Below are 19,054 nucleotides of genomic sequence, written 5' to 3'. Positions count from 1 at the left end.
GCCTATATTGTGGTAAAGCAGGGCATTTCCTAAAGGATTGTCCTATTAAACCCAAAGCTGTTCGACGGTCGGAAAACTAAAGGACCCGAAGCTGCCAGAGACCGAGGCATCGGGTCGTTCTGATTTTATGGTCTCCTCTATTTACCATACCCAAGGCCATTTCTTTGTTAATTCCATTATACAATGGGTCAATGGTAGTACAAAAGAAAAAATTGTGATTGACTCCGGTGCATCCGGAAATTTCATAGATGATCATTTGGCCTCAGAACATTCTATCCCTAGGCGTGATAAAACAACCAGGGATGTAGTCTATACTATAGACGGAAGTGTTTTACAATCAGGACCTACTACACAAGCCACCGAACCATTAAATGTCACCTTATCTATTGATCATTGGGAAATCATGTCCTTTGATTTAATACAGTCCCCCCAGTTCCCTGTTGTGTTGGGTCTTCCTTGGCTAAGAAAACACAATCCCTCTATAGATTGGAGTAAGGGCCACATGACATTTAATGAGAACATATGTAAAAGTCATGTTAAATCTGAAGGTCCTATTGTTCATAAAAGTATGGAGGAACCCATACATCAGGAAACACTGCAGGACGATTCACTTCAATGCGGAGTAATAATCTCTGCATCTAATACTCATTATGCAGTGGATGAACCTGATGCATCCTTACCCACGGTATATGAAAGTTTCCAGGACATTTTCAATGAGGAAAAAGCATCCACTTTACCCCCACATAAGGTATATGATTGCAGAATAGACCTACAGGCAGGGGCTCATATTCCCACTAGCAGAGTATATGCTTTAACTGAAAAGGAGAATATATACTTAAGGGAATATTTGGATAAAATGTTGGACTTAGGATTTATTCGGGTGTCCAGATCTCTGGCCTCATCAGCTCTTTTTTTATACCGAAGAGGGAAGGGGGCCTGAGGTGCTGTATTGACTACCGAGCCTTGAATGCCGTGACAATAAAGAATCGCTACCCATTGCCGCTCATCTCCTCTCTTCTCGACCAGGTGAAGAACTCTAAATATTTTACAAACCTCGATCTAAGGGGAGCTTACCATTTGGTACGAGTAAGAGAGGGAGATGAGTGGAAAACGGCGTTCTTCACAAAATATGGACTATTCGAATACATGGTTATGCCATTCGGATTATGCAATGCCCCCTCAGCATTCCAATATTTTATCAATGATGTTCTAAAAGAACTGTTGGATACCTGCGTCATTGCATACATTGACGACCTACTCATTTATTCTGACACCTTAAATGACCATATTAATCATGTCAGTTCAGTTTTGGCCAAATTAAGAGCAAATTTCTTGTATTGCAAACTCGATAAATGTTTCTTTCATAGATCAGAGGTAGCCTTTTTAGGTTTTATACTCTTTACAGAAGGACTACAAATGGACCCGCACAAAGTCCAAGCAGTAACTCAGCGGCCTATTCCGAAAAACATCAAAGACATTCAAAGGTTCATAGGTTTTGCAAATTTTTATAGGAGCTTTATAGACCAATCCTCCACCATAGTTTCGCCTATTACCAAACTCCTCAGAAAAGATACACCATTTCTATGGTCTCCCGAAGCTAATGACGCCTTTCTTCTACTAAAGACCAAATTCACTCAGGCACCCATATTGATGCATCCAGATCCACACAGTCCTTTCATAGTTGAGGTTGATGCATCCCAAGTGGCAGTTGGGGGTGTATTGTCCCAAGTACATCCGAAGACAGGCGAATTACATCCCATCGCGTACTATTCACATAAATTGTCTCCTGCTGAAGTCAATTATGCGATAGGAGAGAGGGACTTATTGGCCATCAAAAAGGTTCTGGAAGAGTGGAGACAATATTTATTGGGTACCCATTACACAGTCACTATTATAACAGATCACAGAAACTTGCAGTACCTTCAAACCACTAAAGCTCTCTCCATGAGACAATTGCGATGGACCCAGTTTTTTAGCGGTTATGACTTCCAAATACATTTCAGAGCAGGAAAGAAAAATGGAAAGGCAGACGCTCTGTCTCGTATAGGATTTGACACTCCATTGGTGGAAGATGATCCTCCAGCTATTATCTCTCCTGAGAAGATCACAGGGGCCTTCACTTTAGAAGAACAATACATGCAACAAGTAGCGGAGGCTCAAAAACAACCTGATTCTATTAGCGTCCTGCGCAGTCATGCATCTCAAGTTAAAGAGGTGTTGCATTACGTACAGGGGGGGTTGTATATCCCAAACGAACAATTACAACAGAAAATCCTATTGTGGTGTCATACTCAAGGGGTGGCTGGGCATCCGAAATATAAAAAAAACATAGAAATGGTTAAACGCTACTTTTGGTGGCCTACACTTAGTCAGGATGTGAAAGACTATGTTAAAACTTATCATATTTGTGCCCAGGGGAAATCCTCGCATGTGAAACCCATAGGGCTGTTGTCTCCCATTCCCACTCCTCAAGGTCCATGGCACACAGTGTCTATGGATTTTATTGTAGAACTGCCCTGCACAACTAAAGGGAATAATACACTGTTGGTGGTAGTTGACCTATTCACTAAAACTGCACACTTCATACCCTTGACAGGTCTCCCTTCCTCTAACAAATTGGCTACAGTCTTTTTGCGGAACATAGTCCGTTTGCATGGATTTCCGTCAGTTTTAATCACTGATAGGGGTTCACAATTTATATCTAAATTTTGGAGGAAGTTGTGTGCCTCACTCCAGGTAGAGATCCGTCTGTCTTCTAGTCACCATCCACAGACGGATGGACAGACTGAACGGGTTAACCAAAGTTTTGAACAGTTCATGAGATGCCATTCATTACAGTGCCAGCAGGAATGGGATGATGTCATTTGGTTGGCAGAGTTGTCTTACAATAACAGCCACCATTTCTCTACGCTATTTTCCCCCTTTTATGGGTCTCATGGCTTTCACCCTAAGGTCTTACCTATTCCTCCTGTTAAAACATGTGACCTCCCTGCAGTGGTGGATCTGGTACAACATTTACATCAGACCCATGATAACATTCAGGTCAATCTGGACGTAGCTAAATCCACCTATAAGAAGGGGGCGGATGTACGCCGCACTCAAGAACCAGCTTATCAACCTAATGATAAGGTATGGTTATCTACACTACACATCAATTTGAGAGGGTCCTGTAAGTTTAAACCTAAATACATAGGCCCATTTCCTGTGCTTAAAGTTATCAACCCAGTGGCTATGAAATTAGATCTGCCCCCTTACATGAAAGTACATCCTGTATTTCACGTATCTCTGTTAAAACCTGTGGATCCTGACACAAGATTGCCCTTGACTCCTCCCTCTGTTGATGTTGATTCTGAGGAAGAGTATGAAGTGGAACATATACTTGACTCTCGAAGATCCAGAGGAAGATTGCAATATCTCATACATTGGAAGGGTTTTAGGATTGAAGAAAGGAGTTGGGAACCTGCCAGCCAAGTACATGCACCCCAGTTAGTACGAGCTTTTCATAGACGCTATCCGGCCAAACCTAAACCTGTTGGGGGTACTATAGGAGGGGTGTACTGTCATGCCTGTAGCAATGATTGGAAAACATCGCGCATAATGGTTGGCAAAACGGCCCCTACGGAGAAGGGCGCATGAGCAATGGAGTAGTTTTGTATGTAGTCCCTGCTTAGTGTTTCCTCAATGCTTCGCGTTCGTTTCTGTTTCCGGGGCTTAGCTGTTTGCGGCCGGGTCACGGTGGTGGCGATAGCGGGTTCGTCGGGTTTCGGCGTTTACGGTACGTTACATGGCAAAAAGTGAATTCCTCAGTTTCCTCAGTTCATATTGTATTTCTTTTTGCCTAGTCTTGTAAGCAGTTTACCTTCCCTCTACGTTTATTTGTTTGTGGGCATTATTCGGAGTCGGAATCATTACGACTTCATGATTCCATATTTTTTGTTTGGAGAGACTACGAGGTCGGACATAATTTGGCACATTGTGTGCACGTGTGTTGCAAATTAAATACGCTGGCCGGCGGTTCACATTGTAACCGGCAGTCGGAAAGGAACAGTCGGGCAGTAACTTTTCCTTCCGTGTTTTGTAATCTCAGAGTTCTGGTGTTCTAGCGCATATCAGTGCTTTTCAGGAAGAATAGCATTGAATCCTTCCTTCTTGATACAAGGTTGTGGATATATGATGGGGAAGTGTTTTGCACAATAAGGTGATTAAAATAAGGTATCGATATTACCAAGCCCACATTCCTTGAGAGTAGTGAATATAACAAGTACTGCTTTTTTGGCTTTAGCAGGGGCACAGTAAGACACATTCCTACCAAGTCCCGGTATATGTGTTATACGACAATATTAGGTAAAGAGATTACCTGTTATCATACAAAGATTTATTGTTTGTTCAGTAAACAGTCTTTGCATAACCATTTTTGTGTTCAGATACAATATCCTAGGGTTGATGGTAGATGTGTGAAAAATACATGGATGATAAAGAGTAAAGCCAACCCTGCTTTCATTCCAGGTCGTAAACGTGAGATTTACTTCAGATTAGTAGAGAGGCATGATTGTGCAGAACGTAGTAACCTATGTTATTTATTTCCACTGCAGCACCTTGTAACCTGATATCCAGACCTTTTGACCTCCTGAATAAACGTGTCAGATAAGAAGACAAATTATCTGCTGTATCTCTCAATCCGCCACCTATCCTTGTTTTGTTCCCCTGTTTTCCCTTTCGGGCACCGCTCTATCTTACCAGTTGTAATATTACTATCTGGTGTAGGGTGGACCTGGGAGGGGAAGCTGTGGGTCTGGCTTCGGATCCAGGATACTCCTGTGGCAACATTTGGTACTCACGACAGCTGCTCAATCGGTGCGTCTCCCAACATTCCCAGTCTTGTCACGTTTTCCATATGCTTTCTTGTGTGTGCATGCTTGTTTATTTCTTCAGACAGATGCTTTAAGTCTATCACTCCTTCTCTTGTCCAAGGAAAGTCACCATTAAACAGCAAGCAGGGGAAGCAGAACAGTCTTTTTTTTTAAGGGAACCCTGTAAGCCAATCAGCTTTTGTGTACCAGGTGTTTGAGAATGTACGATTGTAAGATTTTCCTCTGTCCTGGGTAACTTGTTGGAGTTGTAGGTCAGGCCGATCAGGTCCTAACCTCTTTATCTCTAGTTTATCTTCCAGTGGGCGTGCATGGAATGACCGTGTAATTAATTGTTGTACTGTATTTATCTTGCCGATGCTGTCCTTACCAATATGAAAGAAGCCTGTCAATAGCCAAAGTACAACGTATAAGATTTGGTGCAATAATATCAAATTTCAGTACAAATACATATATCTTGTGCATGAAAGCAATATAGCTGCAACAGCTCATTTGAATGGCCAGACAGGGGTGGCATAATACATGCTGCAGCCCCTGGTAGGCCTTGGGTGCACCTATGCCCTGGTACACTATACAGGGACTCACGAGAGTGACCCAATACCCAATTGGCAATGCACCTAAAGTACATTATGTGAATTTAGAGAGAGAACAGCTGGGCTGTGTGTCTGATTAGCAGGACCACAGCCTTTCTAAATCATAAACCAGTAAAGCAAAAAGCAAAAAAATGGGGTGACCATAGGAAAGCAGATCCTACTCTCCTACATAACGCTCCCCTTTGGGCAACAGGATAGGTAAAAAATACAGCCTGACTGGCTGCTTCCTCTGTGTGCCATTGTCGCACTGAAACAGACAATGTTTGAGGGCCTTTAACAAGGCAAGGATAGATAGTGCCTTTAACAACTGTTATCGCCCAAAGTACAGGGCTAAGGGCAGGCTCAGTATTAGTAAATTCCATCCAGTGAGGGTACAATGTTCATAATGTGCACCCACCCCAACCACCATGTAGAGTGAGTGACCACAAACATAGCTAGCCCTAACTCCAAGCTACAAAAAATATCATCAGTTTCCTTACCTTGAACACGGTTGTTTGCTGGGTCGTAGCCGGGATGAAAGAGCAGCAAGGAGGTTGGGGCCTCTTGTTCTTTCTCCAAAAATTGCCCAAAAAGTTAGGTAAAGGTTCAGGTTGTCAGGCTTTACCAGGTGCTGGAAATAAAAATATAACAATTTATTCTTGAAACATTGGGGTTATCAAACAAACACTAGGTGGGGGGCAGGGAGGGGTGGGAACATAACGGTACAATTTTTACCTAGCAGTTCACTGTTGTATGTTAGGATTTTTACTTACGAACTGCAAGTGACAACATGATTTCTCTGACAAATGCAGTGACTCACTGACTTATTTACAGCATTTTGTGATCTGCATCAGGTACATGTTCCTTGCAGCAGGCATATTAACCTTCTCTGCTACCTTTCCATGAGTCAAAACCTCCATTAGAGAAAACTGATCTCTCTCTAGGATAAACATGACCTGGGGCCACAATTTATGGCAGAGCATGCGGGGAGTGTTTTGAGGTGTCCCATGGCAATGAGGAGTCATGGGCTCCAACTGAGTCAATTCTATTCAGTTCTTCATCTCTATAGTTCGGACCCCCTTACCATGAGCCCAGCACTCAGCAGTGTCAGCAGCACCAAATAGACCTCGGTAGCACCTGTCCTTTTAGTGACACCCGGGCAGTCAGCGACTACTGTCCTCTGACAACCAGACCCCTTTTTGCTGTTGATGTCCAGAGGCTCAACACTAAGTGTTGGACCCAAAGCAGATCGCCAAGTAACCCTACAGCAGCAGTGGCCCTGTGGGCAGTAAAGTCCCTTCATCACACACCATAAAAAGCTCCACCTAACCCCGCCAGCAATGCTTGCCTGCCTGCCTTAAAATCCCACAAGCCCCCTCTATGCAAACCACCCTCACACTTAATACTGTTTCTGTTCAGAAAAGCACCTAGAAGCAGTTCAATTATGTTGCGTGCGCCTTACAAACAACATTGACATGGATTATAACAGAGGGTCGGTCTGTCTCACTACTCACACATCATGAAAAGCTAGAGATGACCTAATGCCTGCCAGCAATGAATGCAGCATACAATCACAAGCGCTGAGTGCAAACCTCTCTCACACGTCACCACATACTGGTGCTGCTCTCAAAAGCACCTCCTAGAAGTAATTTAACTATTATTAACAGTGTGCGCTTTACAAACAAAATTAACTTGGTTGGATGTACCAACTGCCAGCCACCATGGCGCTGAGTGTATTAATTAATGATGATACACTTTAGGAATCTGAGGCTGAGCTCGATCTCATGGCGACTGGACGGACGGTTCGAATCCAAGTGGGTCGACTCGTGAGCCTTTTGTGTCAGGGAATGTCTGCTTTTGTGTGAGATAGCGTAAGCAACAGAGAGAGCATCGTAAGCGACAGAGAGAGCATTGGGACATTATGTGGAGGTATTTTAAGCGAAAATGAGAGGAATGTTTTGTGTGTGCATGTCTGCTTGTTCTTGGGCCTGTGTGTGAGTGCATACTCATGGGCAAGAGAATGTATAAATGCTGTATGTAATACAACAAATAAGAACTGAACCTGCAAATACAAGCATTTGCAATGCAATGGGTCTCGCATTAGGGAAGTGTGAGCTATTGGTATTGTACATTACAATTTTTTTATTTTTTTGTTTCGAAAGAACTGAACCTGCAAGTATACAAAAACGCAGAAAGTAAAGCATAACACATTGTTTGGCCTTGATGTAACTTTTTGTGAGGAAATACCCACTTTCTGTTCATACACTTATCATGTTTTTGGGTGTGTGCTGAAACTGCTGTAACTAACATGTTCCTTTAAATGCAATGAGCTGCTTACTCAGTTGAAAGGGGCATACAAGGAGACAGTTTATCAATTGTCTACATATGCCATGCCCAAATGTGCAGAGGTAATTTGCACATGCAGGCAGTTTGAGACTGTTGATAAGCGTAATTTAAGGGCAAAATGATTACTTGAAAGATGGCAGTAGTGTCTTTATATAATTATGCCCCACCCCCAGCTCTGCCCCTTGCCCCGCCCCCTAGCTCAATTTGATGAGTACCTGCACATATTTTTCCACATTTAAAGCACTGGGTGTGGGGGGATTCAACAGGAAGGAACTCAGATTAGCTGTAAACTTTTTAAAGACGTGGGAAGGTATTGTAAAGCAGTAATTTCGCAGTGTGTAGAAGATTTAAGGGAGTGAGATTGTTTGCTGCAGGGCTCCACTACCTGTAATAAAATGATCCTTCTGAGACACTTCACTCAAGAGGGATGTATACGAACCTGCTCAGTGGAAATAAATGCATTACCTATAAAGGGATCATTGAATCCTCCAGAAGGGAACACCTAATGTATAGTCTTTCTGTCCATTCAGATATATATACCATATTTGCTGTCCCAAAATGTTAGCACCCTAGCCATATGATGATTCTCTAGAGGTAAAACAACAAAAGTATTTTGAGAACATTTCAACCCAATGGGAAATGAGAACTCGAAACCAAAACCAGTTTTAAGTTCGTACTATCTCTCCCTGCAAGAAAAAACAGAGAACTACAAAGAATGGTAAAGGGTATCTTAAACAATACATGGCTTTTTTTCCCCCTGTATGAGGAAAAGGCACTGACCACTGTGTACAGTATAACATTATTCTGGATTTGTTTTGGGTTCTTGCCCCGCGTAGAAAACACAGCCTGAGGTCCTTCCCTCCCCAGGCAGTCTTGACCTCTTTCCATGTTCGAGTCTAACAAGATGACCAGTCCTCCCTATAGCCATTACAATGCTCTTGCTAAGACTTCCAGTGGGTGGATGAAAACTAAAAGCAAATGTTTGGGAACTAAACAGAAAAGGTGTTTTCAGGCATCTGCTTTTAAAACTGAAGGGCCACAAAAAAAAAGAGAAGCCCTGTGACAGCGGCAAGCATCCGTTCAAAGTCGGGATGCACGTTGCAGTGCCAGCTGCAAAAATAAACGGAATGTGTAGGACTGCAAAAAAGACATACTTATAGAAAACAACACCACAAAAGAAATAAAGGGGGCTGTGATTGCTGTCAGTTGTAACACCAACTTTCATGTCGAACAGATCTTTCCAAAGTCTAACATCAAGAAGATTAGCATAAATACAGGATTGGCCACTGTTTCTATTAAACTTGTTTGCACCCTGTCTACCTAACGGCGATCTACGATTTTCGGGTCTCATCCTGTATATAAATGGTAACTAGACACAATATAAAAAAAAAATATACAGATTTGACAGAATATCGAATGGACATAATGTAGTGGTTAATAATATCGACATGCAGGTAAGTAATATTGAATGTCAAAATAGCGAAGTACATAATATAGGCATTAAAATATATAGAATTTTTTATAATATCGATTTTTTTAAGTGTTAGTATATGTGTTAAAAGTATATATTATTTTTGTAATGTAAGTTTAAATTTTTTAAGTAATGAATTTCATGTTATTTAATTTTTGCATAATTTTATTCTGCGGCAGGTTGTGGGTTTAGAGGGGAATAGAGTGGGAAGTAATTGAATTGTAATTTAGAAAATATTTATTTGTATTTATTTGTTTTGCTAATTAATTCATTGGTAATTAATTATTAATTGGTCATTCATTTTTATTAATTAGTAATTAATTTGTATTGATTGATTAATTGATAATTATGTTAATTGTGTTCATTTATTATTCAGAGTTGGGTTGTGTGTTTAAAGGGAAATAGGGTAAGAAGAAATGTAATTGTATTAAATAAATATTTAAATTATTTGTGTGCACTAATAATTCGTTCATTGTTAATTAATTATTCATTGTTAATTCATTGTTATTATTTGGTAATTATTTGTTATTAATTGATTCATTGATAATTATGTTAATTGTATTAATTTAATATTTAGAGCGGGTTATGGGTTTATAGGGTAATAGGGTGGGAAGTAATTTAATTGTAATTATGTAATTATTGAGATAATTTTTGTGTATTGATAATTCAATTATTGTTAAATAATTCCTAATTGGCATTTTTCTTTATTAAATATCATATTTTTTGTATTCATTGCTTGTTAATTCATTATTAATAGTTAATACTTTTATAATAAATAATATTTATTGGTATTTATAATTAATTAATTTTTAAATATTTTGTAAATGGTAATTTATTGAAATTATTTTTTATTGGTATTGATAATTAATGTAGTCTTAGTTAAATATTTAATCATTACTTTCCCTATGGTTGCACTCTCTGGAGTGGGAATAGTAATTTTTACCCCACGCTATCCAACGCTTTCTCTACTGTTGCAATGTCTGGACTGGGAATAGTCATTTTTATCCTCCTGCTATCCAACGCTTTTCCAACAGTTGTACTCGCTGTACTTAATTATTAATTGGTAATTAATTTGTAATAATTGGTAATTAATTTGTAATGATTGAATAATTGAGAATTATGTTAATTGTATTCACTTATTATTCGGAGCAGGATGAGGGTTTATAGGGGAATAGAGTGGGAAGTAATGTAATTGTAATTAAGTAATTGTTGAAATTATTATTAATGAATTCTTAATTGGTAAATCTGTTATTACTTATTACACTTTTAGTATGGAGCATTAATTGGTTGTTAATTAATTATTAATAGGCAATTCATTTATAATAATAATTATGTATTGGTATTTAAATTAATTAATTGTTACATATTTTGTAAATGGTAATTAATTTTAGTTACTTTTATATTGGTATTGATAATTCATTTATTCTTATTTAAATAATAAATCATTACATTCACTACTGTTGCACTCTCTGGAGTGGGAATAGTAATTTTTACCCCTAAGCTATCCAACGATTTCCCTACTGTTGCACTCACTGTAGTGGGAATAGTAATTTTTATACTCCCACTAACCAACGCAGTCCCTACTAGAGTGGGAATAGTCATGTTTACCCTCCCGCTATCCAAAGCTTTCCCTACTGTGGAACTCACTGGAGTGGGAATAGTAATTTTTCCCCTAAGCTATCCAAAGCTTTCCCTTCTGTAGCACTCTCTGGAGTAGGAATATACATTTTTACCCCTACGCTATCCAACGTTTTACCTACTATTGCAGTCACTGGAGTGGGAATTTTAATGTTTACCATCCCACTATCCAACACTTTCCCTACTGTTGCACTCACTGGAGTGGGAATAGTAAATTTTACCCTTCTGCTATACTATGCTAAAAATATTGAATAGTTTTTATTAAAATAAAATTAATATTTATATATATATATATATATATATATATATATATATATATATATATATATATATATATATATATATATATATATATATATATATATGTGTGTATTAAAAAAATGCATGGTTTTTAAACTTACATTAAATATTTATTAATTTCAAGGTTATTAAATTATTTTAAAGTATGTTTTAGTTTATAGGGGAATAGAGTGGGAAGTAATGTAATTGTAATTAAGTAATTGTTGAAATTATTATTAATGAATTCTTAATTGGTAAATCTGTTATTACTTATTACACTTTTAGTATGGAGCATTCATTGGTTGTTAATTAATTATTAATAGGCAATTCATTTATAATAATAATTATGTATTGGTATTTAAATTAATTAATCGTTACACATTTTGTAAATTGTAATTAATTTTAGTTACTTTCATATTGGTATTGATAATTCATTTATTCTTATTTATATAATAAATCATTACATTCACTACGGTTGCACTCTCTGGAGTGGGAATAGTAATTTCTACCCATACGCTAGCCAATGCTTTCCCTACTGTTGTAGTCTCTGGAGTGGGAATAGTCATTTTTACCCCTAAGCTATCCAACGATTTCCCTACTGTTGCACTCACTGTAGTGGGAATAGTAATTTTTATACTCCCACTAACCAACGCAGTCCCTACTACAGTGGGAATAGTCATGTTTACCCTCCCGCTATCCAAAGCTTTCCCTACTGTGAAACTCACTGTAGTGGGAATAGTAATTTTTCCCCTAAGCCATCCAACGCTTTCCCTTCTGTAGCACTCTCTGGAGTAGGAATATACATTTTTACCCCTACGCTATCCAACGTTTTACCTACTATTGCAGTCACTGGAGTGGGAATTTTAATGTTTACCATCCCACTATCCAACACTTTCCCTACTGTTGCACTCACTGGAGTGGGAATAGTAAATTTTACCCTTCTGCTGTACTATGCTAAAAATATTGAATAGTTTTTTAAAAAATAAAATTAATATTTATATATATATATGTGTATTAAAAAAATGCATGGTTTTTAAACTTACATTAAATATTTATTAATTTCAAGGTTATTAAATTATTTTAAAGTATGTTTTAGTTTATAGGGGAATAGAGTGGGAAGCAATGTAATTGTAATTAAGTAATTGTTGAAATTATTATTAATGAATTCTTAATTGGTAAATCTGTTATTACTTATTACACTTTTAGTATGGAGCATTAATTGGTTGTTAATTAATTATTAATAGGCAATTCATTTATAATAATAATTATGTATTGGTATTTAAATTAATTAATCATTACATATTTTGTATATGGTAATTAATTTTAGTTACTTTTATATTGGTATTGATAATTCATTTATTCTTATTTAAATAATAAATCATTACATTCACTACTGTTGCACTCTCTGGAGTGGGAATAGTAATTTTTACCCATACACTATCCAACGCTTTCCCTACTGTTGCACTCTCTGGAGTGGGAATAGTAATTTTTACCCATACGCTAGCCAATGCTTTCCCAACTGTTGTAGTCTCTGGAGTGGGAATAGTCATTTTTACCCCTAAGCTATCCAACGATTTCCCTACTGTTGCACTCACTGTAGTGGGAATAGTAATTTTTATACTTCCACTAACCAACGCAGTCCCTACTAGAGTGGGTATAGTCATGTTTACCCTCCAGCTATCCAAAGCTTTCCCTACTGTGGAACTCACTGGATTGGGAATAGTAATTTTTCCCCTAAGCTATCCAACGCTTTCCCTTCTGTAGCACTCTCTGGAGTAGGAATATACATTTTTACCCCTACGCTATCCAACGTTTTACCTACTATTGCAGTCACTGGAGTGGGAATTTTAATGTTTACCATCCCGCTATCCAACACTTTCCCTACTGTTGCACTCACTGGAGTGGGAATAGTACATTTTACCCTTCTTCTATACTATGCTAAAAATATTGAATAGTTTTTTTAAAATAAAATTAATATTTATATATATATATATATATATATATATATATGTGTATTAAAAAAATGCATGGTTTTTAAACTTACAATAAATATTTATTAATTTCAAGGTTATTAAATTATTTTAAAGTATGTTTTAGTTTATAGGGGAATAGAGTGGGAAGCAATGTAATTGTAATTAAGTAATTGTTGAAATTATTATTAATTAATTCTTAATTGGTAAATCTGTTATTACTTATTACACTTTTAGTATGGAGCATTAATTGGTTGTTAATTAATTATTAATAGGCAATTCATTTATAATAATAATTATGTATTGGTATTTAAATTAATTACTCGTTACATATTTTGTATATGGTAATTAATTTTAGTTACTTTTATATTGGTATTGATAATTCATTTATTCTTATTTAAATAATAAATCTTTACATTCACTACTGTTGCACTCTCTGGAGTGGGAATAGTAATTTTTACCCATACACTATCCAACGCTTTCCCTGCTGTTGCACTCTCTGGAGTGGGAATAGTAATTTTTACCCATTCGCTAGCCAATGCTTTCCCAACTGTTGTAGTCTCTGGAGTGGGAATAGTCATTTTTACCCCTAAGCTATCCAACGATTTCCCTACTGTTGCACTCACTGTAGTGGGAATAGTAATTTTTATACTCCCACTAACCAATGCAGTCCCTACTAGAGTGGGTATAGTCATGTTTACCCTCCCGCTATCCAAAGCTTTCCCTACTGTGGAACTCACTGGAGTGGGAATAGTAATTTTTCCCTTAAGCTATCCAACGCTTTCCCTTCTGTTGCACTCTCTGGAGTAGGAATATACATTTTTACTCCTACGCTATCCAACAGTTTACCTACTATTGCAGTCACTGGAGTGGGAATTTTAATGTTTACCATCCCGCTATCCAACACTTTCCCTACTGTTGCACTCACTGGAGTGGGAATAGTAAATTTTACCCTTCTGCTATACTATGCTAAAAATATTGAATAGTTTTTATTAAAATAAAATTAATATTTATATATATATATATATATATATATATATATATATATATATATATATATATATATATATGAGTCCAAAGAATACCTCAATGGGGCATCCGTCGTCTCGTGGGGGTGGCGCGCTGCCGGTGAGGTCTCCGGTACTTAATATGCAAAGTAAAACGGCGTCCCAAGCGCGCTCTCAGGCACATCAATAACCACGCCAACAAATCGGGTCTGCCAACAGGTAGGGTTTATTCACGCCATAAGCCCTACGTGACGCGTTTCGCACTCCGTGAGTGCTTGTTCACACAATAGTTCTCAAAACAAACACTGTATTTACCATGTGTGCATACTAAACATCAAAGATGGACTCACACGCCTCACCTTGGTATTTGAGGCGCCATCTTTCAATGGGTTTACCTGAATGGTAAATGCGACATATGTACAACTTATCACTTGTATTTATAACATACAATGGATGCCTGTTATATACAGCTAAATTAATATATATGTGCAAGAAATTCACATATTACAATCGTCATCCCATTGCGGCATTAATTACTATAGATATACATTTGCTTGGAATTATATTGTAATTCATGCATATAATCCATATTGCGAGGTGTTATTTGCAAATATTTCTAAACAGACCCCCTTGAATCTGGCTTAGACAGTAGACCTCATGATTGGGTTATCCCGTCACGTGCTTATAATGTGAGCGATTGATTGGCCCAGAGAACCCCCTCGATTTCACTCGAACTATCACAGAGTGGAGACCTTGTGAATCGGTTACTCAGTCACGTGCTTATAATGTTAGTGCGTGATTGGCCATGGAGCTCCCTATGGTTCCCTTGGTAACTGACTAGCTTGGCAGTAAACAATACGTTTGTATTGTAACCCCGTAATTATGCCGGGCTGCCCAGATGAGAGTTCACGGGTAATGAATATCCCCTTGATAGTGGGTGTGCGTGAGTAATTATGTATGTCTGATTGAGGACCATACCAACAGAGGTTATCCAAAATGGGTAATCAAAAGAGCAATCAATAGAGTGAATTCAGTAGAACGCAAAGACCTCCTGATCAACCAGAGGAAAGAGGATGAAAGCATTGAGGATGAAATGGTCACTCGTATCATCCTTGACTACAATGGCAATCATAAACAAATAAAGAAAAGCATTGCAAAAAATTGGGAAATCCTGAAGAATGATCCCATAATTGGCAACACCATACCATCTAGACCGAGTATCACCTACCGCAGGGGCCGCAATTTCAGTGATCTATTAGTACACAATTTAATCAGTGATAGTACACCCCGGGGAATAGATCTTCCTGGATTTTTTCCTTGTGGGCATTGCAAAGCCTGTGCGAACAGTCAGATGGTGAAAGAATATTGGAATCCTAGTACCAACAAGAGGGAAACCATTAAACAATTTTTGACCTGCACCACCACGTTTGTGGTATATGTTCTTGTATGCCCATGTGAACTTAAGTACGTGGGCAGCACCACCAAAATGGCCAAACAACGGGTATTGGAACATACCAGGGCGATAACGAATAAAGACAAGCAATATCCCATTGCCAGACATTTCGAAAGTCATCATTTTTCCAATGCCAAACTCTTGAGGTACTATATTGTGGAACAAGTGATCTTATCCACCAGAGGTGGCAACCGAACGTTAAAATTAAGACAAAGAGAGTCTAAATATATCATTGGTTTATGCACCCGTTTTCCGAAAGGGCATAACCTTGATGAGGAATATAATGTACATTTATATCAAGAATGACATTTTGTTTAAATTATTGTAACAACTTAATTTGAACAGTACATTAGTCCTCATATGCTTCCTTCCACAGGTTGAAAGGGTGGGACTATGTCTCAGGTCCATGAATTCAGCAACCCAGTCCTTTCAACACTGGCCTTCTCCATTCTTCAATTCAAGTATGGTCTTTTAATAATTTTTTTTTTTGTGGAATCACTTTGCACTTTATTATTCTTTGGTGGTTGGAACTGGGTTTTTTCGATGCAGATCCTTAACTTAGTTCTCAATTCGACTGTCTATGTGTGAACATTTATACATTGTGCCAGTACCTCTTGACCAGGGCAGTCATGATAGCTAGTGTCAGTTGGCTTCCCCACTAACTAGGGAACTGACAGTATGGTCCTCAATCAGACATACATAATTACTCACGCACACCCACTATCAAGGGGATATTCATTACCCGTGAACTCTCATCTGGGCAGCCCGGCATAATTACGGGGTTACAATACAAACGTATTGTTTACTGCCAAGCTAGTCAGTTACCAAGGGAACCATAGGGAGCTCCATGGCCAATCACGCACTAACATTATAAGCACGTGACTGAGTAACCGATTCACAAGGTCTCCACTCTGTGATAGTTCGAGTGAAATCGAGGGGGTTCTCTGGGCCAATCAATCGCTCACATTATAAGCACGTGACGGGATAACCCAATCATGAGGTCTACTGTCTAAGCCAGATTCAAGGGGGTCTGTTTAGAAATATTTGCAAATAACACCTCGCAATATGGATTATATGCATAAATTACAATATAATTCCAAGCAAATGTATATCTATAGTAATTAATGCCGCAATGGGATGACGATTGTAATATGTGAATTTCTTGCACATATATATTAATTTAGCTGTATATAACAGGCATCCATTGTATGTTATAAATACAAGTGATAAGTTGTACATATGTCGCATTTACCATTCAGGTAAACCCATTGAAAGATGGCGCCTCAAATACCAAGGTGAGGCGTGTGAGTCCATCTTTGATGTTTAGTATGCACACATGGTAAATACAGTGTTTGTTTTGAGAACTATTGTGTGAACAAGCACTCACGGAGTGCGAAACGCGTCACGTAGGGCTTATGGCGTGAATAAACCCTACCTGTTGGCAGACCCGATTTGTTGGCGTGGTTATTGATGTGCCTGAGAGCCCGCTTGGGACGCCGTTTTACTTTGCATATATATATATATATATATATATATATATATATATATATATATATATATATATATTTATGTGTGTATTAAAAAAATGCATGGTTTTTAAACTTACATTAAATATTTATTAATTTCAAGGTTATTAAATTATTTTAAAGTATGTTTTAGTTGATTACATTTATTATTTCATTAATTTTACATTATTTTTAAGACATTTAAAGAATTCGATATTTTAACAAACTATAATATTTACAACAATATTTTGGATTCAATTTTTTTGTACTTACGTGTTTGTAGATAGAAATTCGATATTCTGGCATTATATAATTTGTCCACAATATTTTGACAGGTCGATATTTTGCTCCTCGATATTTTGTCAGTGATCCATATAAATATTAAAAAGAGTAAGGCTGATCGAAGAGCCTTGTTGCACTTGAAACAGATCAAAATTAAATAGATCGAAGGCAACAAATTGCGTCCTCTGTTTCAAGAAAGATTTGAGCAGACTGAGCACCATTCCCTGTACTCCGATTGCTGCTAGTCTATCCACCAAGATGGTATGGTGGACAGTGTCAAAAGCCGCCAACAAGTCTTACAAAATGAGGGCAGACCTCCGACCATAATCCAGCGCTAGCCTGATTACTTCAACTGATTTAATGAGTGCAGACTCTGTACTATGTGGCAGCAAAGACATGGAACACCCTCCCCACACACCTACGGCTGACCCAGGACCATCTCTCCTTCAGGAAACAACTCAAGACCTGGCTGTTCGAGCAGTACCAACACCCCCCACCTCAGCGCCGTAAGACCCTTACGGGTGAGTAGGGCGCTTTACAAATTTTGCTGATTGATTGATTCATTGATACTATAGCCAGATCTAAAACCATTCTGTATCTCATCTAGCCAGCAGTGTTTGGTAAAATAATCCATGAGCTGCTTATTTATTGCCCTTTCTAAAAGTTTAGCAGGAAAAGGAAGGTGTGATATAGGATGGTAATTATCAGTGTAATCTGGGTCTAGGTTCGGTTTCTCTAGGATAGGCAGAATTGGTGCGGCTTTCCACAGCTTAGGAAAGCAGCCTGTCTTAAAAATCATGTCAAATATTTTTAACAGCTTGTCCGCTATATTTTCTTGCTCCAATTTTACACTGCCACTGGGCAGGGACCCATCGGCAAACCATATTTGGTCTTAGCGATAAGATCTTCAAGTTGCGCCTTGTCAAGATCAGATCAGCAAACTTATCAAAGCGTGGGTCACCTAAAGGCCTATGTGAGGTGGTACCATTGGGCAGAGTGGCCTTTACATCCTTGGCCCTGTATCTGCCCACATTGTTAAAGATACTTTCAACTTTATGCACAAAGCGCAAAGTAAGCTTGTCACACAAAGACTGAGTTGGCACAACCTCAAGGGTATCTGGCATTGCAAGGAACAGAACAGTATAAACAATTTCCTTGGAGGAGTTTTTTGGCACTGTAGGAACGTAGGATCTGCTTCTTATGGTTACCCCCACTTTTGATAAATGTAATACACTTTTTATCATTTGAAAAATATTTGTACTGGTTGTTTTTAAATAAAGCAATACGTACAATACTACGAATGAAATAAATTAAACATGAAAATAAACAAAAAGGACAATAAGGACAAGTACATTGATTAGTCAGCATGATGTGGCATTATGACTCTCTTTCATATAGAAGTGATGGTTAGCCTAGGGTTGTTAAAGCCACCTTGGTAGCTATGAATGACTAGAAAAGTACCGCACGGATTCAACGAGGGATAATACAGAGAATTCCATAGCTCAGAATATAGAACAACATAGGTATCGGTATGCATCTAATGATCTATCGTTTTTTGACAGTACTTCTTTACTAGCGTAGTTCAGTGAACATGTGTGAGAGCATTCCATGAAGGGGATTAGTTAGTCAAGCCTCTGTTGTGAATCATGGCGGTTTGTGCGAG

Source organism: Lissotriton vulgaris, chromosome 4_1 (genome assembly GCF_964263255.1).
Source record: "Lissotriton vulgaris chromosome 4_1, aLisVul1.2, whole genome shotgun sequence".
In the NCBI taxonomy this organism is placed as follows: Eukaryota; Metazoa; Chordata; class Amphibia; order Caudata; family Salamandridae; genus Lissotriton; species Lissotriton vulgaris.
Note: the sequence above shows the minus strand (reverse complement) of the source record.